General features: G+C 41.9%; 16 non-coding genes across 16 annotated transcripts; all 16 read left to right on the forward strand.

Moving 5' to 3' along the window:
• The first annotated feature begins 294 nt into the window (after nucleotides 1-294).
• On the forward strand, nucleotides 295-413 carry LOC138406841 (5S ribosomal RNA). The gene has a single exon (XR_011240243.1). It is a non-coding gene; the product is annotated as a 5S ribosomal RNA (ribosomal RNA).
• A 951-nt stretch (nucleotides 414-1364) lies between these two features.
• Nucleotides 1365-1483, forward strand: LOC138406842 (5S ribosomal RNA). The gene has a single exon (XR_011240244.1). It is a non-coding gene; the product is annotated as a 5S ribosomal RNA (ribosomal RNA).
• A 7468-nt stretch (nucleotides 1484-8951) lies between these two features.
• Nucleotides 8952-9070, forward strand: LOC138406843 (5S ribosomal RNA). The gene has a single exon (XR_011240245.1). It is a non-coding gene; the product is annotated as a 5S ribosomal RNA (ribosomal RNA).
• Nucleotides 9071-9772: 702 nt separating this feature from the next.
• On the forward strand, nucleotides 9773-9891 carry LOC138406844 (5S ribosomal RNA). Its single transcript, XR_011240246.1, has one exon. It is a non-coding gene; the product is annotated as a 5S ribosomal RNA (ribosomal RNA).
• A 702-nt stretch (nucleotides 9892-10593) lies between these two features.
• LOC138406845 (5S ribosomal RNA) lies at nucleotides 10594-10712 on the forward strand. The gene has a single exon (XR_011240247.1). It is a non-coding gene; the product is annotated as a 5S ribosomal RNA (ribosomal RNA).
• Nucleotides 10713-11412: 700 nt separating this feature from the next.
• On the forward strand, nucleotides 11413-11531 carry LOC138406846 (5S ribosomal RNA). Its single transcript, XR_011240248.1, has one exon. It is a non-coding gene; the product is annotated as a 5S ribosomal RNA (ribosomal RNA).
• A 957-nt stretch (nucleotides 11532-12488) lies between these two features.
• Nucleotides 12489-12607, forward strand: LOC138406848 (5S ribosomal RNA). The gene has a single exon (XR_011240250.1). It is a non-coding gene; the product is annotated as a 5S ribosomal RNA (ribosomal RNA).
• A 955-nt stretch (nucleotides 12608-13562) lies between these two features.
• LOC138406849 (5S ribosomal RNA) lies at nucleotides 13563-13681 on the forward strand. Its single transcript, XR_011240251.1, has one exon. It is a non-coding gene; the product is annotated as a 5S ribosomal RNA (ribosomal RNA).
• Nucleotides 13682-14637: 956 nt separating this feature from the next.
• LOC138406850 (5S ribosomal RNA) lies at nucleotides 14638-14756 on the forward strand. Its single transcript, XR_011240252.1, has one exon. It is a non-coding gene; the product is annotated as a 5S ribosomal RNA (ribosomal RNA).
• Nucleotides 14757-15722: 966 nt separating this feature from the next.
• LOC138406851 (5S ribosomal RNA) lies at nucleotides 15723-15841 on the forward strand. The gene has a single exon (XR_011240253.1). It is a non-coding gene; the product is annotated as a 5S ribosomal RNA (ribosomal RNA).
• Nucleotides 15842-16791: 950 nt separating this feature from the next.
• LOC138406852 (5S ribosomal RNA) lies at nucleotides 16792-16910 on the forward strand. Its single transcript, XR_011240254.1, has one exon. It is a non-coding gene; the product is annotated as a 5S ribosomal RNA (ribosomal RNA).
• Nucleotides 16911-17865: 955 nt separating this feature from the next.
• LOC138406853 (5S ribosomal RNA) lies at nucleotides 17866-17984 on the forward strand. Its single transcript, XR_011240255.1, has one exon. It is a non-coding gene; the product is annotated as a 5S ribosomal RNA (ribosomal RNA).
• A 954-nt stretch (nucleotides 17985-18938) lies between these two features.
• LOC138406854 (5S ribosomal RNA) lies at nucleotides 18939-19057 on the forward strand. Its single transcript, XR_011240256.1, has one exon. It is a non-coding gene; the product is annotated as a 5S ribosomal RNA (ribosomal RNA).
• Nucleotides 19058-19752: 695 nt separating this feature from the next.
• On the forward strand, nucleotides 19753-19871 carry LOC138406855 (5S ribosomal RNA). The gene has a single exon (XR_011240257.1). It is a non-coding gene; the product is annotated as a 5S ribosomal RNA (ribosomal RNA).
• A 955-nt stretch (nucleotides 19872-20826) lies between these two features.
• LOC138406861 (5S ribosomal RNA) lies at nucleotides 20827-20945 on the forward strand. Its single transcript, XR_011240263.1, has one exon. It is a non-coding gene; the product is annotated as a 5S ribosomal RNA (ribosomal RNA).
• A 948-nt stretch (nucleotides 20946-21893) lies between these two features.
• LOC138406856 (5S ribosomal RNA) lies at nucleotides 21894-22012 on the forward strand. The gene has a single exon (XR_011240258.1). It is a non-coding gene; the product is annotated as a 5S ribosomal RNA (ribosomal RNA).
• Nucleotides 22013-22350: the final 338 nt, after the last annotated feature.

A 22350-nucleotide genomic window follows, 5' to 3' on the forward strand; every position in this document is an offset into this window, starting at 1 on the left:
GGAGAGAGCGATGAAAGAGCAGGGAGTTTCCTCTGCATCAAGGAAACAACTGGATATGAAACCCTGACAATATTGCTGAAGGAAATTTTGGAAAATTCAAATGATTTTTTTCTTGCAACGATCGACAAAATTGCACCTTGAGCTTGTTTTTCAGAACAATTTAACCCCCCCCCCCCCCTACACACACACACACACACACACACCCTTCAAGATTCTATGGTCGCAAAGCAACAGGACAATTGATGATGGTGATGATTGACATGTATAAAGGAGGTATTGTGGCTGGAGTCAATCGCTTACGGCCATACCACCCTGAACACGCCCGATCTCGTCCGATCTCGGAAGCTAAGCAGGGTCGGGCCTGGTTAGTACTTGGATGGGAGACCGCCTGGGAATACCAGGTGCTGTAAGCTTTTTAGACTTTTCTTTGCAACCCGCAGAGGGCGCTGTTGATGCTGCTTCAGACGAGACACATCTTGGAAAGAGCAGGAAAGACTGTTCATCAAAGAAAAAAAGGATATGGAACCCTCACATCATCACTGAAGGAAGACAGTGAGCATTCAAAAGTCCATATGTAGTCAAAACACTACTTTATCCGTGTCATTTTAACATGTCACTCTCAAAATGTCATATTTAGAGAGAGCGGTGAGTTTACTCAGCATCAAGGAAAAAAACTGTATATGTAACCCTGACATAATTAATGAAGGAAATGATTGGAAATTCAAATGATTTTTCTTTGGGCTTGTAATACTAGGACAAAATGACACCTTCAGTTTATTTTCCCTGCACAATAAAACAGTTGAAGGAACTCCAGAGTGTCAATGGTCACAAAGCAACAAAACTGTGGATTAGGGTGATGATTCTCTTTGCAACCCGCAGAGGGCGCTGTTGATGCTGCTTCAGACGAGACACATCTTGGAAAGAGCAGGAAAGACTGTTCATCAAAGAAAAAAAGGATATGGAACCCTCACATCATCACTGAAGGAAGAAAGTGAGCATTCATCAGATTTGTTTATCATCAAAACACTACTTTATTCATGTTTTATTAACATATCATTTTCAAAATGTCATATTTGGAGAGAGCGATGAAAGAGCAGGGAGTTTCCTCTGCATCAAGGAAACAACTGGATATGAAACCCTGACAATATTGCTGAAGGAAATTTTGGAAAATTCAAATGATTTTTTTCTTGCAACGATCGACAAAATTGCACCTTGAGCTTGTTTTTCAGAACAATTTAATCCCCCCCCCCCCCCTACACACACACACACACACCCTTCAAGATTCTATGGTCGCAAAGCAACAGGACAATTGATGATGGTGATGATTGACATGTATAAAGGAGGTATTGTGGCTGGAGTCAATCGCTTACGGCCATACCACCCTGAACACGCCCGATCTCGTCCGATCTCGGAAGCTAAGCAGGGTCGGGCCTGGTTAGTACTTGGATGGGAGACCGCCTGGGAATACCAGGTGCTGTAAGCTTTTTAGACTTTTCTTTGCAACCCGCAGAGGGCGCTGTTGCTGCTGCTTCAGACGAGACACATCTTGGAAAGAGCAGGAAAGACTGTTCATCAAAGAAAAAAAGGATATGGAACCCTCACATCATCACTGAAGGAAGACAGTGAGCATTCAAAAGTCCATATGTAGTCAAAACACGACTTTATCCGTGTCATTTTAACATGTCACTCTCAAAATGTCATATTTAGAGAGAGCGGTGAGTTTACTCAGCATCAAGGAAAAAAACTGTATATGTAACCCTGACATAATTAATGAAGGAAATGATTGGAAATTCAAATGATTTTTCTTTGGGCTTGCAATACTAGGACAAAATGACACCTTCAGTTTATTTTCCCTGCACAATAAAACAGTTGAAGGAACTCCAGAGTGTCAATGGTCACAAAGCAACAAAACTGTGGATTAGGGTGATGATTCTCTTTGCAACCCGCAGAGGGCGCTGTTGATGCTGCTTCAGACGAGACACATCTTGGAAAGAGCAGGAAAGACTGTTCATCAAAGAAAAAAAGGATATGGAACCCTCACATCATCACTGAAGGAAGAGAGTGAGCATTCATCAGATTTGTTTATCATCAAAACACTACTTTATTCATGTTTTATTAACATATCATTTTCAAATTGTCTTATTTGGAGAGAGCGATGAAAGAGCAGGGAGTTTCCTCTGCATCAAGGAAACAACTGGATATGAAACCCTGACAATATTGCTGAAGGAAATTTTGGAAAATTCAAATGATTTTTTTCTTGCAACGATCGACAAAATTGCACCTTGAGCTTGTTTTTCAGAACAATTTAACCCCCCCCCCCCCCCTACACACACACACACACACACACCCTTCAAGATTCTATGGTCGCAAAGCAACAGGACAATTGATGATGGTGATGATTGACATGTATAAAGGAGGTATTGTGGCTGGAGTCAATCGCTTACGGCCATACCACCCTGAACACGCCCTTGAACGCACCACGGAGTGACGACATCAACCAGCGACCCGGAAGCAAGCCACCACGGGTGGCTGCGGAGGAACTATTTTTCTTTTTTTTTCTCTCTCTTTTCCAGCTTTTCTTGTTCTCTCTCTACATTCCCTATTTTTCTACCTCATATATGTAAATCCAACCGGACATTAGTGTTGTGATTGTCTTGTTGTGTGTATGTGTGTGTCCCCCGCGGCAGTGACGCACTGTGAGGGGGAATCGTAGCCTGCCAGGAAGTGCTCCCGAGACAATGGCAGAGACAAGCACGGAGCGGCGGAGTTTAACCGCTGACACCCACGGAGGTGACAGCGGTGGAGAGACGGAGCTGACGCAGGGTAAGTGCTGCAAAATAAATGAGAGGAACGACAGGGAGCAGACAGTGATGGTAGAGATGGAGGGCGAGGACACGGCTATGGAGCTGATGCGTTGCGTACGCGAGCTGTGTGGAGGGCTACTGGCGTGCAGACAGATAACCGAAAAAAAATATGAAATGACGATGAGCCATCCGAAAGGAAAGGACAGGCTCATGGAAGGATTTAAGATTGGGGAGAATCGGGTGCACGTCAGAGAGCTAATAAATGACGAGCTAGTAGTGTCTTTCATGAATCTGCCATTTTATATTGAGGACAGGGAGATACTGGCAAAGCTACAACTCTGGGGAGTATCAGCAGTATCTCCCATTAAAAGAAGGATGTGGCCAGGGACAAATGTAGCTGATGGGACAAGGTTCCTGAAAGTAAAATTTAATAATGAAATACAATCACTGCCGTATTCCGCTAGATTTGACACAGCGCTGGGAGCTGAGTACTTCAGGGTGCTGCATGACAAGCAGGTGAAGGTGTGCAGGTTGTGCATTAAACCAGGGCACATAATGAGAGAGTGCCCTGAATTTCACTGCAACAGATGTGGAGTGCAGGGTCATTATGCAAGGGAATGCACGCAGGGGAAGAAGAGATGTGATCTATGCCAGAACCTTATGAGTGAATGCAGATGCAATAAGAGTGAGGCAGAAGACGACACAAATGAGAGTGGACAAGAAAGTGAGAGCGGAGGCAGTGAGGAGGGGGAGGCAGAGTATATGGAAAGTGAGGAGGAGGGAGTCAGAAAAGAAATGGAGGAGACAGAGAAAGAGGATGCAGGCAAGCAGGAAGGAGAGAGGCCGACAGAGGAGACGGAAGGCGGAAAGAAAGATGGAGCGAACCGGAAGGAAAGGAAGGAGAGAACGAAAGGAAACAACGAGGAGGAGGATGCGGGAAGGAGGAGAGGAGCGCTGGCGCGTGAGGTGAGGACAGAAGGGACGGCAGACAGGAGGAGTGACGGGGTGGAGAAGAAAGGTCCCAAAACGAAGGAGACGAGAGGGCCAGAGAAGGGGGCGACTGTCGAAAGACAAGACGGAAAGGAGGAAGCAGGCCCGGGGAGAACGCGACGAGAGGATGACACAGGAAGGACGGAGAATGCACTGAGTGGAGCTAAGCCCACAGAGACTGCAGAGGAGACTACCACACCACAGACGGTAGGATCCGAAACAGACATGGATATAGAGGAACAAATGAAACAACTAAGAAAAAGACAGAATACTAAGAGGCATACGAGGAATAATAAGAAAAGTAAAACTAAGGAAATAACAAAATGAAAGTAAAAATAATAATAATGTTAACAATAATTTCAATAAATGCAAGGGGGCTAAAGAACAAAAACAAAAGACATCAGATATATGGGAAGAGTAATTATGACATAATATGCTTACAGGAAACACACTGGAATGAGAGATGTATGAAAGAGGTGGAGGATGAATGGAGGGGAGAAGTATTTGCAAATAATGGAGATGGGAATGCGAGGGGTGTAGCAATATTAACAAAAAAAGGAGTGATAGGGAATGTAAGAAGGTGTGAAGATGAGGGAGATGGGAGGATGATAGGGATCAAATTTGAATATAAGAATGAGGAAATGAAGCTGGTAAATGTGTATATGCCGAATGAGGAGAAAGAAAGAAAGGTGATGATTGAAAAGATGGGAACGATGTGTGATGACAACTGCATGATTGTGGGGGACTTCAATGTGTGGTGTGAGAAACTGGACGTGTCAACAAACATGCACTTTAAAAATGACACAACAAGAGAGGTATTAAAAAAATTAAAAAGTATGAAAGGACTGAGTGACGTATGGAGAGAAAGAAATCCAGAGAGGAGAGCGTTCTCAAGAACACAACTGGTAAAAGGGGAATTAAAACAGAGTAGGATAGATTTAGTATTAAGCACAAAAAGCATAGCAGAAAGGATAAAAGAAATAGAATATAGAACCACAACGTATAGTGATCATAAGGAGTTAAAATTTACAATAGGGGGGGGGACAAAGAGAAGAGGAGGGGGACTGTGGTGCATGAACGGGGAGTTGCTGAGAGATGAAAAATATAAAAAAGAAGTGAGAGAATACATAAGGTGGGAGAAGGATGACAGGATGTATGAGGAAGATATAGGGAGGTGGTGGGAAGGGGTAAAAGAGGGAGTACGGACCATGAGCATAAAACACAGTAGGAAGAGGGGGAAAACACAGAGAGAGAAGGAAAAAAAGTTAAAAGAGGAGTTGAGAGAAGAGGAAAAGAAAGCTGAGGAGGATGGCAAGTATGATTTGGGGGAATATATAAAGAAGAAAGATGAACTGAAAGAGATAGAACAGGGAAAGTGCAAGGGAGCAATAATTAGAAGTAAGGCAAGAGATGTAGTAGAGGGGGAAAAATGTACAGGTTATTTCTTAGGGCTAGAGAAGGTAAGGCAAAAGAATAATTATTTTGAGCAAGTGGAGGGAAAGAGAGGGGAAAGAATAACTGACTTTGTAGGGATAGTGGAAAGAGTAGGAGAATTCTATAGGGAGTTATTTAAGAAAGAAGAAGTAGATGAGGAGAGTAGCAGGCAGGTGATAGAAAAGATGGAAGCTAGGCTGAGTGATGAGGATAGAGAAGGATGTGAAGGAGAGATAACTAAAGGAGAGATAGGGAAAGCAATAGATGAGTTAGGCAGGAATAAAAGTCCAGGGATAGATGGGATAATAGGAGAGTTTTATATAGAGTTTAAGGAAGAATTAGTGCCAGTGTTAGATAGATTATTTAGGTATATAGAAGAGAAGGGAGAGATGCCACACAGCATGACAATAGGGCTAGTTAGTATAATTTACAAAAAAGGGAGCAGGGACAAATTAGAAAACTACAGACCACTCACAATGTTAAATGGTGATTATAAAATACTAGCAAAGGTGTTAGCAAATAGGATAAAGGGGGTTATAGGGACGGTGGTGGGAAGCACACAAGCATATAGCATACCAGGAAGAGACATAGCCGACACAATAAGCAGTATTAGGGACACCATCACACACATGAAGGGGAACAAAATAGGGATAGTAGCGAGTTTGGATCTGAATAAAGCATTTGATAGAGTAGATCATGGGTATTTATATAAGGTATTAGATAAAGTGGGTTTTGGAAATAGGATGATAGGATGGATAAGGAGGATGTATGAAAGAGCAGCGAGTAAGATAAAAATAAACGGGATAGTGACAGAGGAGTTTAGATTAGAGAGATCAGTTAGACAGGGATGTCCGCTATCGGCTCTGCTGTACGCCTTGTCAGCAGAGCCGCTAGCGGCACTAATATTGCAAAATAGAGGGATTAAGGGCATAGAACTACCGGGTGGACAGATGAGCACGCTATATCAATATGCAGACGACACAACAGTGACAGTTAGGGACAAAGAAAGTGTAGTAGAGGTTTTAAAAAGTGTAGAGCAGTATGGTAGGGCATCAGGAGCAAAAGTAAACATAGAGAAATCAGAGATAATGTACATAGGGGAGAACAGAGAAGAGAGGGAGGAGATCAGAATGAAGGAAAACAAAGGGTATATGAAGGTGTTAGGTGTAAATTTAGGGATAGAAGAGAAAGAAGGGAGAGATAGGCAGTATGAGGGGATAGTGAATAGGATTAGAAAGACGTTAGGGTTTTGGAAGAGAAGAGGATTGAAGCTAAAAGGGAAGGTAATTGTAGTAAATTGTTTAATAATGAGCAAGCTGGTGTATGTGATGAATGTGATGGATGTGCCTGAGAAAGTGATGAAAGAAGTGGGAGGGATGGTGAGTGACTTTTTGTGGGATGGGAAGGGGGTTAGAATAGCAAGGGAAGTACTAGAAAACGAGTATGAAGACGGGGGACTGAAACTGGTTAACTTAGAGAGAAAAAAAAAAGCACTGAGGGTGAAAATGATGGTGAGATACTTAAAGAATAAAAGTGATCAGGTGTGGAAGGTGTGTTTAACAGAAGCTATCAACAAAACTGGAGGGTGTGGTGAGAGTGGAGTGTATATGAAAATGAAAAAAGGGATGTTAGATGGAGTGACTGATTATTACAAAGAGATGCTGGGAGCGTGGGGAGAGTTTCTGAGTTTCGTGAAGTATGAATGCAAAAATGTAAAGCAGGTATGGGAGCAGCCAGCGTTTTTAAATCCAAAAATCACAGTGGAGGGGGAGACCATCTTTAACAGGGTAATATGGAGAGCAGGGATAAGGAAGGTGAGGGACATGGTGTACGAGTACACACCGGGTTTTATGAGGGCACAGGTGATTGTAGATGAGGTCAGGGGGAATGGGGATGAAATATGGCCGGGTACAGCTGAAGGGGTCATAGAAAAAATAAAAAAAGCAATGCCCAAAGAATGGATGGAAATGATTGAGAGAGAGAACGTGAACGGAGGAGAAGATGAAATAGATATGTATGTAGGGGAAGGGGAGTGCAAGTTGAGTCTGAAGGATGTAAAAACAAGGATGATATATGAATGTATGAGGGAGAAAGAACTGAGGAGGCCGGCTGCAGAGAAAGTGTGGGTCAAAGTAATGAATAACATGGATGCAAAGCAAATATGGACCAATCTGAGAGTGAAGTGGAACACGACTGAATGTGAACACTTTGACTACATGCTAAGGCACAACAGGATATACAACAACCTGATAAAGAGCAAGTTTGACCGGGAGGTGGGAAAGGAATGTGACGTATGTGAAGTGGGAGTGGAGACATGTATGCATGAGTTTGTTGAATGTGGGGAACTAAGGGTGTACTTTGGGAAAATAAGGGAGTTAATAAATAGGTGCTGGGAGGGAGACTTTGTGGGGAGGAGCGAATGGAAGAAGCTGTGGTTGTTTGGCGTGGTGGAGAGAAAGAGAGGATGCAATGTAAATCTGTTAAACTATGTCCTGAGCCACGCACGATATGCAGTGAAACTAAGGAGAAACACTGCGCAGTATGAAAGGAGAAAATGTGACGTGTGGAATGTTTTTAAAAATTTGACAGAAAGGGATGTGAAAGTGATGCACAGCTACATTGGGAAAGACGACTTTCAGAAAGGGTTTGTGGACGGGAGCACCTTCATAGAAATAACGAATGGAGATGTGAATGAGGTGAGAATGGATTTTGGTTAAGATTTATTTTGGGGCTTTTTGTTTTTGGTTGGTTTTATTGTTTTTATTGATTTGTGTGTTTCCTGTATCGAGTGATGTATACATGTTAAAAGTTAAGACCTGACAGAGGCAAACATGTAAAGGAATGATGTAAAAAACAAATGTATGTAAAAAAAATGTAAATTCAATCTATTTTTGATAATAAAAGAAAAAAAAAAAAAAAAACACGCCCGATCTCGTCCGATCTCGGAAGCTAAGCAGGGTCGGGCCTGGTTAGTACTTGGATGGGAGACCGCCTGGGAATACCAGGTGCTGTAAGCTTTTTAGACTTTTCTTTGCAACCCGCAGAGGGCGCTGTTGCTGCTGCTTCAGACGAGACACATCTTGGAAAGAGCAGGAAAGACTGTTCATCAAAGAAAAAAAGGATATGGAACCCTCACATCATCACTGAAGGAAGACAGTGAGCATTCAAAAGTCCATATGTAGTCAAAACACGACTTTATCCGTGTCATTTTAACATGTCACTCTCAAAATGTCATATTTAGAGAGAGCGGTGAGTTTACTCAGCATCAAGGAAAAAAACTGTATATGTAACCCTGACATAATTAATGAAGGAAATGATTGGAAATTCACTGAAGGAAGAGAGTGAGCATTCATCAGATTTTTGTATCATCAAAACACTACTTTATTCATGTTTTATTAACATATCATTTTCAAATTGTCTTATTTGGAGAGAGCGATGAAAGAGCAGGGAGTTTCCTCTGCATCAAGGAAACAACTGGATATGAAACCCTGACAATATTGCTGAAGGAAATTTTGGAAAATTCAAATGATTTTTTTCTTGCAACGATCGACAAAATTGCACCTTGAGCTTGTTTTTCAGAACAATTTAACCCCCCCCCCCCCCTACACACACACACACACACACACACACACCCTTCAAGATTCTATGGTCGCAAAGCAACAGGACAATTGATGATGGTGATGATTGACATGTATAAAGGAGGTATTGTGGCTGGAGTCAATCGCTTACGGCCATACCACCCTGAACACGCCCGATCTCGTCCGATCTCGGAAGCTAAGCAGGGTCGGGCCTGGTTAGTACTTGGATGGGAGACCGCCTGGGAATACCAGGTGCTGTAAGCTTTTTAGACTTTTCTTTGCAACCCGCAGAGGGCGCTGTTGATGCTGCTTCAGACGAGACACATCTTGGAAAGAGCAGGAAAGACTGTTCATCAAAGAAAAAAAGGATATGGAACCCTCACATCATCACTGAAGGAAGACAGTGAGCATTCAAAAGTCCATATGTAGTCAAAACACTACTTTATCCGTGTCATTTTAACATGTCACTCTCAAAATGTCATATTTAGAGAGAGCGGTGAGTTTACTCAGCATCAAGGAAAAAAACTGTATATGTAACCCTGACATAATTAATGAAGGAAATGATTGGAAATTCACTGAAGGAAGAGAGTGAGCATTCATCAGATTTGTTTATCATCAAAACACTACTTTATTCATGTTTTATTAACATATCACTTTCAAATTGTCTTATTTGGAGAGAGCGATGAAAGAGCAGGGAGTTTCCTCTGCATCAAGGAAACAACTGGATATGAAACCCTGACAATATTGCTGAAGGAAATTTTGGAAAATTCAAAAGATTTTTTTCTTGCAACGATCGACAAAATTGCACCTTGAGCTTGTTTTTCAGAACAATTTAACCCCCCCCCCCCTACACACACACACACACACACACACACCCTTCAAGATTCTATGGTCGCAAAGCAACAGGACAATTGATGATGGTGATGATTGACATTTATAAAGGAGGTATTGTGGCTGGAGTCAATCGCTTACGGCCATACCACCCTGAACACGCCCGATCTCGTCCGATCTCGGAAGCTAAGCAGGGTCGGGCCTGGTTAGTACTTGGATGGGAGACCGCCTGGGAATACCAGGTGCTGTAAGCTTTTTAGACTTTTCTTTGCAACCCGCAGAGGGCGCTGTTGCTGCTGCTTCAGACGAGACACATCTTGGAAAGAGCAGGAAAGACTGTTCATCAAAGAAAAAAAGGATATGGAACCCTCACATCATCACTGAAGGAAGACAGTGAGCATTCAAAAGTCCATATGTAGTCAAAACACTACTTTATCCGTGTCATTTTAACATGTCACTCTCAAAATGTCATATTTAGAGAGAGCGGTGAGTTTACTCAGCATCAAGGAAAAAAACTGTATATGTAACCCTGACATAATTAATGAAGGAAATGATTGGAAATTCACTGAAGGAAGAGAGTGAGCATTCATCAGATTTTTGTATCATCAAAACACTACTTTATTCATGTTTTATTAACATATCATTTTCAAATTGTCTTATTTGGAGAGAGCGATGAAAGAGCAGGGAGTTTCCTCTGCATCAAGGAAACAACTGGATATGAAACCCTGACAATATTGCTGAAGGAAATTTTGGAAAATTCAAAAGATTTTTTTCTTGCAACGATCGACAAAATTGCACCTTGAGCTTGTTTTTCAGAACAATTTAACCCCCCCCCCCCCCTACACACACACACACACACACACACCCTTCAAGATTCTATGGTCGCAAAGCAACAGGACAATTGATGATGGTGATGATTGACATTTATAAAGGAGGTATTGTGGCTGGAGTCAATCGCTTACGGCCATACCACCCTGAACACGCCCGATCTCGTCCGATCTCGGAAGCTAAGCAGGGTCGGGCCTGGTTAGTACTTGGATGGGAGACCGCCTGGGAATACCAGGTGCTGTAAGCTTTTTAGACTTTTCTTTGCAACCCGCAGAGGGCGCTGTTGCTGCTGCTTCAGACGAGACACATCTTGGAAAGAGCAGGAAAGACTGTTCATCAAAGAAAAAAAGGATATGGAACCCTCACATCATCACTGAAGGAAGACAGTGAGCATTCAAAAGTCCATATGTAGTCAAAACACGACTTTATCCGTGTCATTTTAACATGTCACTCTCAAAATGTCATATTTAGAGAGAGCGGTGAGTTTACTCAGCATCAAGGAAAAAAACTGTATATGTAACCCTGACATAATTAATGAAGGAAATGATTGGAAATTCACTGAAGGAAGAGAGTGAGCATTCATCAGATTTTTGTATCATCAAAACACTACTTTATTCATGTTTTATTAACATATCATTTTCAAATTGTCTTATTTGGAGAGAGCGATGAAAGAGCAGGGAGTTTCCTCTGCATCAAGGAAACAACTGGATATGAAACCCTGACAATATTGCTGAAGGAAATTTTGGAAAATTCAAAAGATTTTTTTCTTGCAACGATCGACAAAATTGCACCTTGAGCTTGTTTTTCAGAACAATTTAACCCCCCCCCCCCTACACACACACACACACACACACACCCTTCAAGATTCTATGGTCGCAAAGCAACAGGACAATTGATGATGGTGATGATTGACATTTATAAAGGAGGTATTGTGGCTGGAGTCAATCGCTTACGGCCATACCACCCTGAACACGCCCGATCTCGTCCGATCTCGGAAGCTAAGCAGGGTCGGGCCTGGTTAGTACTTGGATGGGAGACCGCCTGGGAATACCAGGTGCTGTAAGCTTTTTAGACTTTTCTTTGCAACCCGCAGAGGGCGCTGTTGCTGCTGCTTCAGACGAGACACATCTTGGAAAGAGCAGGAAAGACTGTTCATCAAAGAAAAAAAGGATATGGAACCCTCACATCATCACTGAAGGAAGACAGTGAGCATTCAAAAGTCCATATGTAGTCAAAACACGACTTTATCCGTGTCATTTTAACATGTCACTCTCAAAATGTCATATTTAGAGAGAGCGGTGAGTTTACTCAGCATCAAGGAAAAAAACTGTATATGTAACCCTGACATAATTAATGAAGGAAATGATTGGAAATTCAAATGATTTTTCTTTGGGCTTGCAATACTAGGACAAAATGACACCTTCAGTTTATTTTCCCTGCACAATAAAACAGTTGAAGGAACTCCAGAGTGTCAATGGTCACAAAGCAACAAAACTGTGGATTAGGGTGATGATTCTCTTTGCAACCCGCAGAGGGCGCTGTTGATGCTGCTTCAGACGAGACACATCTTGGAAAGAGCAGGAAAGACTGTTCATCAAAGAAAAAAAGGATATGGAACCCTCACATCATCACTGAAGGAAGAGAGTGAGCATTCATCAGATTTGTTTATCATCAAAACACTACTTTATTCATGTTTTATTAACATATCATTTTCAAATTGTCTTATTTGGAGAGAGCGATGAAAGAGCAGGGAGTTTCCTCTGCATCAAGGAAACAACTGGATATGAAACCCTGACAATAGTGCTGAAGGAAATTTTGGAAAATTCAAATGATTTTTTTCTTGCAACGATCGACAAAATTGCACCTTGAGCTTGTTTTTCAGAACAATTTAACCCCCCCCCCCCCCCTACACACACACACACACACACACACCCTTCAAGATTCTATGGTCGCAAAGCAACAGGACAATTGATGATGGTGATGATTGACATGTATAAAGGAGGTATTGTGGCTGGAGTCAATCGCTTACGGCCATACCACCCTGAACACGCCCGATCTCGTCCGATCTCGGAAGCTAAGCAGGGTCGGGCCTGGTTAGTACTTGGATGGGAGACCGCCTGGGAATACCAGGTGCTGTAAGCTTTTTAGACTTTTCTTTGCAACCCGCAGAGGGCGCTGTTGATGCTGCTTCAGACGAGACACATCTTGGAAAGAGCAGGAAAGACTGTTCATCAAAGAAAAAAAGGATATGGAACCCTCACATCATCACTGAAGGAAGACAGTGAGCATTCAAAAGTCCATATGTAGTCAAAACACTACTTTATCCGTGTCATTTTAACATGTCACTCTCAAAATGTCATATTTAGAGAGAGCGGTGAGTTTACTCAGCATCAAGGAAAAAAACTGTATATGTAACCCTGACATAATTAATGAAGGAAATGATTGGAAATTCAAATGATTTTTCTTTGGGCTTGCAATACTAGGACAAAATGACACCTTCAGTTTATTTTCCCTGCACAATAAAACAGTTGAAGGAACTCCAGAGTGTCAATGGTCACAAAGCAACAAAACTGTGGATTAGGGTGATGATTCTCTTTGCAACCCGCAGAGGGCGCTGTTGATGCTGCTTCAGACGAGACACATCTTGGAAAGAGCAGGAAAGACTGTTCATCAAAGAAAAAAAGGATATGGAACCCTCACATCATCACTGAAGGAAGAGAGTGAGCATTCATCAGATTTGTTTATCATCAAAACACTACTTTATTCATGTTTTATTAACATATCATTTTCAAATTGTCTTATTTGGAGAGAGCGATGAAAGAGCAGGGAGTTTCCTCTGCATCAAGGAAACAACTGGATATGAAACCCTGACAATATTGCTGAAGGAAATTTTGGAAAATTCAAATGATTTTTTTCTTGCAACGATCGACAAAATTGCACCTTGAGCTTGTTTTTCAGAACAATTTAACCCCCCCCCCCCCTACACACACACACACACACACACACCCTTCAAGATTCTATGGTCGCAAAGCAACAGGACAATTGATGATGGTGATGATTGACATGTATAAAGGAGGTATTGTGGCTGGAGTCAATCGCTTACGGCCATACCACCCTGAACACGCCCGATCTCGTCCGATCTCGGAAGCTAAGCAGGGTCGGGCCTGGTTAGTACTTGGATGGGAGACCGCCTGGGAATACCAGGTGCTGTAAGCTTTTTAGACTTTTCTTTGCAACCCGCAGAGGGCGCTGTTGATGCTGCTTCAGACGAGACACATCTTGGAAAGAGCAGGAAAGACTGTTCATCAAAGAAAAAAAGGATATGGAACCCTCACATCATCACTGAAGGAAGACAGTGAGCATTCAAAAGTCCATATGTAGTCAAAACACTACTTTATCCGTGTCATTTTAACATGTCACTCTCAAAATGTCATATTTAGAGAGAGCGGTGAGTTTACTCAGCATCAAGGAAAAAAACTGTATATGTAACCCTGACATAATTAATGAAGGAAATGATTGGAAATTCAAATGATTTTTCTTTGGGCTTGTAATACTAGGACAAAATGACACCTTCAGTTTATTTTCCCTGCACAATAAAACAGTTGAAGGAACTCCAGAGTGTCAATGGTCACAAAGCAACAAAACTGTGGATTAGGGTGATGATTCTCTTTGCAACCCGCAGAGGGCGCTGTTGATGCTGCTTCAGACGAGACACATCTTGGAAAGAGCAGGAAAGACTGTTCATCAAAGAAAAAAAGGATATGGAACCCTCACATCATCACTGAAGGAAGAAAGTGAGCATTCATCAGATTTGTTTATCATCAAAACACTACTTTATTCATGTTTTATTAACATATCATTTTCAAATTGTCTTATTTGGAGAGAGCGATGAAAGAGCAGGGAGTTTCCTCTGCATCAAGGAAACAACTGGATATGAAACCCTGACAATATTGCTGAAGGAAATTTTGGAAAATTCAAATGATTTTTTTCTTGCAACGATCGACAAAATTGCACCTTGAGCTTGTTTTTCAGAACAATTTAACCCCCCCCCCCCCCTACACACACACACACACACACACACCCTTCAAGATTCTATGGTCGCAAAGCAACAGGACAATTGATGATGGTGATGATTGACATGTATAAAGGAGGTATTGTGGCTGGAGTCAATCGCTTACGGCCATACCACCCTGAACACGCCCGATCTCGTCCGATCTCGGAAGCTAAGCAGGGTCGGGCCTGGTTAGTACTTGGATGGGAGACCGCCTGGGAATACCAGGTGCTGTAAGCTTTTTAGACTTTTCTTTGCAACCCGCAGAGGGCGCTGTTGATGCTGCTTCAGACGAGACACATCTTGGAAAGAGCAGGAAAGACTGTTCATCAAAGAAAAAAAGGATATGGAACCCTCACATCATCACTGAAGGAAGACAGTGAGCATTCAAAAGTCCATATGTAGTCAAAACACTACTTTATCCGTGTCATTTTAACATGTCACTCTCAAAATGTCATATTTAGAGAGAGCGGTGAGTTTACTCAGCATCAAGGAAAAAAACTGTATATGTAACCCTGACATAATTAATGAAGGAAATGATTGGAAATTCAAATGATTTTTCTTTGGGCTTGTAATACTAGGACAAAATGACACCTTCAGTTTATTTTCCCTGCACAATAAAACAGTTGAAGGAACTCCAGAGTGTCAATGGTCACAAAGCAACAAAACTGTGGATTAGGGTGATGATTCTCTTTGCAACCCGCAGAGGGCGCTGTTGATGCTGCTTCAGACGAGACACATCTTGGAAAGAGCAGGAAAGACTGTTCATCAAAGAAAAAAAGGATATGGAACCCTCACATCATCACTGAAGGAAGAAAGTGAGCATTCATCAGATTTGTTTATCATCAAAACACTACTTTATTCATGTTTTATTAACATATCATTTTCAAAATGTCATATTTGGAGAGAGCGATGAAAGAGCAGGGAGTTTCCTCTGCATCAAGGAAACAACTGGATATGAAACCCTGACAATATTGCTGAAGGAAATTTTGGAAAATTCAAATGATTTTTTTCTTGCAACGATCGACAAAATTGCACCTTGAGCTTGTTTTTCAGAACAATTTAACCCCCCCCCCCCTACACACACACACACACACACACACACACACACACACCCTTCAAGATTCTATGGTCGCAAAGCAACAGGACAATTGATGATGGTGATGATTGACATGTATAAAGGAGGTATTGTGGCTGGAGTCAATCGCTTACGGCCATACCACCCTGAACACGCCCGATCTCGTCCGATCTCGGAAGCTAAGCAGGGTCGGGCCTGGTTAGTACTTGGATGGGAGACCGCCTGGGAATACCAGGTGCTGTAAGCTTTTTAGACTTTTCTTTGCAACCCGCAGAGGGCGCTGTTGCTGCTGCTTCAGACGAGACACATCTTGGAAAGAGCAGGAAAGACTGTTCATCAAAGAAAAAAAGGATATGGAACCCTCACATCATCACTGAAGGAAGACAGTGAGCATTCAAAAGTCCATATGTAGTCAAAACACTACTTTATCCGTGTCATTTTAACATGTCACTCTCAAAATGTCATATTTAGAGAGAGCGGTGAGTTTACTCAGCATCAAGGAAAAAAACTGTATATGTAACCCTGACATAATTAATGAAGGAAATGATTGGAAATTCAAATGATTTTTCTTTGGGCTTGTAATACTAGGACAAAATGACACCTTCAGTTTATTTTCCCTGCACAATAAAACAGTTGAAGGAACTCCAGAGTGTCAATGGTCACAAAGCAACAAAACTGTGGATTAGGGTGATGATTCTCTTTGCAACCCGCAGAGGGCGCTGTTGATGCTGCTTCAGACGAGACACATCTTGGAAAGAGCAGGAAAGACTGTTCATCAAAGAAAAAAAGGATATGGAACCCTCACATCATCACTGAAGGAAGAAAGTGAGCATTCATCAGATTTGTTTATCATCAAAACACTACTTTATTCATGTTTTATTAACATATCATTTTCAAAATGTCATATTTGGAGAGAGCGATGAAAGAGCAGGGAGTTTCCTCTGCATCAAGGAAACAACTGGATATGAAACCCTGACAATATTGCTGAAGGAAATTTTGGAAAATTCAAATGATTTTTTTCTTGCAACGATCGACAAAATTGCACCTTGAGCTTGTTTTTCAGAACAATTTAATCCCCCCCCCCCCCTACACACACACACACACACCCTTCAAGATTCTATGGTCGCAAAGCAACAGGACAATTGATGATGGTGATGATTGACATGTATAAAGGAGGTATTGTGGCTGGAGTCAATCGCTTACGGCCATACCACCCTGAACACGCCCGATCTCGTCCGATCTCGGAAGCTAAGCAGGGTCGGGCCTGGTTAGTACTTGGATGGGAGACCGCCTGGGAATACCAGGTGCTGTAAGCTTTTTAGACTTTTCTTTGCAACCCGCAGAGGGCGCTGTTGCTGCTGCTTCAGACGAGACACATCTTGGAAAGAGCAGGAAAGACTGTTCATCAAAGAAAAAAAGGATATGGAACCCTCACATCATCACTGAAGGAAGACAGTGAGCATTCAAAAGTCCATATGTAGTCAAAACACGACTTTATCCGTGTCATTTTAACATGTCACTCTCAAAATGTCATATTTAGAGAGAGCGGTGAGTTTACTCAGCATCAAGGAAAAAAACTGTATATGTAACCCTGACATAATTAATGAAGGAAATGATTGGAAATTCAAATGATTTTTCTTTGGGCTTGCAATACTAGGACAAAATGACACCTTCAGTTTATTTTCCCTGCACAATAAAACAGTTGAAGGAACTCCAGAGTGTCAATGGTCACAAAGCAACAAAACTGTGGATTAGGGTGATGATTCTCTTTGCAACCCGCAGAGGGCGCTGTTGATGCTGCTTCAGACGAGACACATCTTGGAAAGAGCAGGAAAGACTGTTCATCAAAGAAAAAAAGGATATGGAACCCTCACATCATCACTGAAGGAAGAGAGTGAGCATTCATCAGATTTGTTTATCATCAAAACACTACTTTATTCATGTTTTATTAACATATCATTTTCAAATTGTCTTATTTGGAGAGAGCGATGAAAGAGCAGGGAGTTTCCTCTGCATCAAGGAAACAACTGGATATGAAACCCTGACAATATTGCTGAAGGAAATTTTGGAAAATTCAAATGATTTTTTTCTTGCAACGATCGACAAAATTGCACCTTGAGCTTGTTTTTCAGAACAATTTAACCCCCCCCCCCCCCCTACACACACACACACACACACACCCTTCAAGATTCTATGGTCGCAAAGCAACAGGACAATTGATGATGGTGATGATTGACATGTATAAAGGAGGTATTGTGGCTGGAGTCAATCGCTTACGGCCATACCACCCTGAACACGCCCGATCTCGTCCGATCTCGGAAGCTAAGCAGGGTCGGGCCTGGTTAGTACTTGGATGGGAGACCGCCTGGGAATACCAGGTGCTGTAAGCTTTTTAGACTTTTCTTTGCAACCCGCAGAGGGCGCTGTTGCTGCTGCTTCAGACGAGACACATCTTGGAAAGAGCAGGAAAGACTGTTCATCAAAGAAAAAAAGGATATGGAACCCTCACATCATCACTGAAGGAAGACAGTGAGCATTCAAAAGTCCATATGTAGTCAAAACACGACTTTATCCGTGTCATTTTAACATGTCACTCTCAAAATGTCATATTTAGAGAGAGCGGTGAGTTTACTCAGCATCAAGGAAAAAAACTGTATATGTAACCCTGACATAATTAATGAAGGAAATGATTGGAAATTCAAATGATTTTTCTTTGGGCTTGCAATACTAGGACAAAATGACACCTTCAGTTTATTTTCCCTGCACAATAAAACAGTTGAAGGAACTCCAGAGTGTCAATGGTCACAAAGCAACAAAACTGTGGATTAGGGTGATGATTCTCTTTGCAACCCGCAGAGGGCGCTGTTGATGCTGCTTCAGACGAGACACATCTTGGAAAGAGCAGGAAAGACTGTTCATCAAAGAAAAAAAGGATATGGAACCCTCACATCATCACTGAAGGAAGAGAGTGAGCATTCATCAGATTTGTTTATCATCAAAACACTACTTTATTCATGTTTTATTAACATATCATTTTCAAATTGTCTTATTTGGAGAGAGCGATGAAAGAGCAGGGAGTTTCCTCTGCATCAAGGAAACAACTGGATATGAAACCCTGACAATATTGCTGAAGGAAATTTTGGAAAATTCAAATGATTTTTTTCTTGCAACGATCGACAAAATTGCACCTTGAGCTTGTTTTTCAGAACAATTTAACCCCCCCCCCCCCCTACACACACACACACACACACACCCTTCAAGATTCTATGGTCGCAAAGCAACAGGACAATTGATGATGGTGATGATTGACATGTATAAAGGAGGTATTGTGGCTGGAGTCAATCGCTTACGGCCATACCACCCTGAACACGCCCGATCTCGTCCGATCTCGGAAGCTAAGCAGGGTCGGGCCTGGTTAGTACTTGGATGGGAGACCGCCTGGGAATACCAGGTGCTGTAAGCTTTTTAGACTTTTCTTTGCAACCCGCAGAGGGCGCTGTTGCTGCTGCTTCAGACGAGACACATCTTGGAAAGAGCAGGAAAGACTGTTCATCAAAGAAAAAAAGGATATGGAACCCTCACATCATCACTGAAGGAAGACAGTGAGCATTCAAAAGTCCATATGTAGTCAAAACACGACTTTATCCGTGTCATTTTAACATGTCACTCTCAAAATGTCATATTTAGAGAGAGCGGTGAGTTTACTCAGCATCAAGGAAAAAAACTGTATATGTAACCCTGACATAATTAATGAAGGAAATGATTGGAAATTCACTGAAGGAAGAGAGTGAGCATTCATCAGATTTTTGTATCATCAAAACACTACTTTATTCATGTTTTATTAACATATCATTTTCAAATTGTCTTATTTGGAGAGAGCGATGAAAGAGCAGGGAGTTTCCTCTGCATCAAGGAAACAACTGGATATGAAACCCTGACAATATTGCTGAAGGAAATTTTGGAAAATTCAAATGATTTTTTTCTTGCAACGATCGACAAAATTGCACCTTGAGCTTGTTTTTCAGAACAATTTAATCCCCCCCCCCCCCACACACACACACACACACCCTTCAAGATTCTATGGTCGCAAAGCAACAGGACAATTGATGATGGTGATGATTCACATGTATAAAGGAGGTATTGTGGCTGGAGTCAATCGCTTACGGCCATACCACCCTGAACACGCCCGATCTCGTCCGATCTCGGAAGCTAAGCAGGGTCGGGCCTGGTTAGTACTTGGATGGGAGACCGCCTGGGAATACCAGGTGCTGTAAGCTTTTTAGACTTTTCTTCGCAACCCGCAGAGGGCGCTGTTGATGCTGCTTCAGACGAGACACATCTTGGAAAGAGCAGGAAAGACTGTTCATCAAAGAAAAAAAGGATATGGAACCCTCACATCATCACTGAAGGAAGACAGTGAGCATTCAAAAGTCCATATGTAGTCAAAACACTACTTTATTCATGTTTTATTAACATATCATTTTCAAAATGTCTTATTTGGAGAGAGCGGTGAGTTTACTCAGCATCAAGGAAAAAAACTGTATATGTAACCCTGACATAATTAATGAAGGAAATGATTGGAAATTCAAATGATTTTTCTTTGGGCTTGCAATACTAGGACAAAATGACACCTTCAGTTTATTTTCCCTGCGCAATAAAACAGTTGTAGGAACTCCAGAGTGTCAATGGTCACAAAGCAACAAAACTGTGGATTAGGGTGATGATTCTCTTTGCCGCCAGCAGATGGTGCAGTTGCTTCTGCTTCAGGTGAGAAACATCTTGGAAAGAGCAGGAAAGACTGATCATCAGAGAAAAAAAGGATATGGAACCCTCACATCATCACTGAAGGAAGAAAGTGAGCATTCATCAGATTTGTTTATCATCAAAACACTACTTTATTCATGTTTTATTAACATATCATTTTCAAATTGTCTTATTTGGAGAGAGCGATGAAAGAGCAGGGAGTTTCCTCTGCATCAAGGCAACAACTGGATATGAAACCCTGACAATATTGCTGAAGGAAATTTTGGAAAATTCAAATGATTTTTTTCTTGCAACGATCGACAAAATTGCACCTTGAGCTTGTTTTTCAGAACAATTTAACCCCCCCCCCCCCCCTACACACACACACACACACACACCCTTCAAGATTCTATGGTCGCAAAGCAACAGGACAATTGATGATGGTGATGATTCACATGTATAAAGGAGGTATTGTGGCTGGAGTCAATTGCTTACGGCCATACCACCCTGAACACGCCCGATCTCGTCCGATCTCGGAAGCTAAGCAGGGTCGGGCCTGGTTAGTACTTGGATGGGAGACCGCCTGGGAATATCAGGTGCTGTAAGCTTTTTAGACTTTTCTTTGCAACCCGCAGAGGGCGCTGTTGCTGCTGCTTCAGACGAGACACATCTTGGAAAGAGCAGGAAAGACTGTTCATCAAAGAAAAAAAGGATATGGAACCCTCACATCATCACTGAAGGAAGACAGTGAGCATTCAAAAGTCCATATGTAGTCAAAACACTACTTTATCCGTGTCATTTTAACATGTCACTCTCAAAATGTCATATTTAGAGAGAGCGGTGAGTTTACTCAGCATCAAGGAAAAAAACTGTATATGTAACCCTGACATAATTAATGAAGGAAATGATTGGAAATTCAAATGATTTTTCTTTGGGCTTGCAATACTAGGACAAAATGACACCTTCAGTTTATTTTCCCTGCACAATAAAACAGTTGAAGGAACTCCAGAGTGTCAATGGTCACAAAGCAACAAAACTGTGGATTAGGGTGATGATTCTCTTTGCCGCCAGCAGATGGTGCAGTTGCTTCTGCTTCAGGTGAGAAACATCTTGGAAAGAGCAGGAAAGACTGATCATCAGAGAAAAAAAGGATATGGAACCCTCACATCATCACTGAAGGAAGAAAGTGAGCATTCATCAGATTTGTTTATCATCAAAACACTACTTTATTTATGTTTTATTAACATATCATTTTCAAAATGTCTTATTTGGAGAGAGCGATGAAAGAGCAGGGAGTTTCCTCTGCATCAAGGAAACAACTGGATATGAAACCCTGACAATAGTGCTGAAGGAAATTTTGGAAAATTCAAATGATTTTTTTCTTGCAACGATCGACAAAATTGCACCTTGAGCTTGTTTTTCAGAACAATTTAATCCCCCCCCCCCCACACACACACACACACACCCTTCAAGATTCTATGGTCGCAAAGCAACAGGACAATTGATGATGGTGATGATTCACATGTATAAAGGAGGTATTGTGGCTGGAGTCAATCGCTTACGGCCATACCACCCTGAACACGCCCGATCTCGTCCGATCTCGGAAGCTAAGCAGGGTCGGGCCTGGTTAGTACTTGGATGGGAGACCGCCTGGGAATACCAGGTGCTGTAAGCTTTTTAGACTTTTCTTCGCAACCCGCAGAGGGCGCTGTTGATGCTGCTTCAGACGAGACACATCTTGGAAAGAGCAGGAAAGACTGTTCATCAAAGAAAAAAAGGATATGGAACCCTCACATCATCACTGAAGGAAGACAGTGAGCATTCAAAAGTCCATATGTAGTCAAAACACTACTTTATCCGTGTCATTTTAACATGTCACTCTCAAAATGTCATATTTAGAGAGAGCGGTGAGTTTACTCAGCATCAAGGAAAAAAACTGTATATGTAACCCTGACATAATTAATGAAGGAAATGATTGGAAATTCACTGAAGGAAGAGAGTGAGCATTCATCA

The sequence above is a fragment of the Paralichthys olivaceus genome, chromosome 23, assembly GCF_024713975.1.
Source record: "Paralichthys olivaceus isolate ysfri-2021 chromosome 23, ASM2471397v2, whole genome shotgun sequence".
NCBI classification, from domain to species: domain Eukaryota; kingdom Metazoa; phylum Chordata; class Actinopteri; order Pleuronectiformes; family Paralichthyidae; genus Paralichthys; species Paralichthys olivaceus.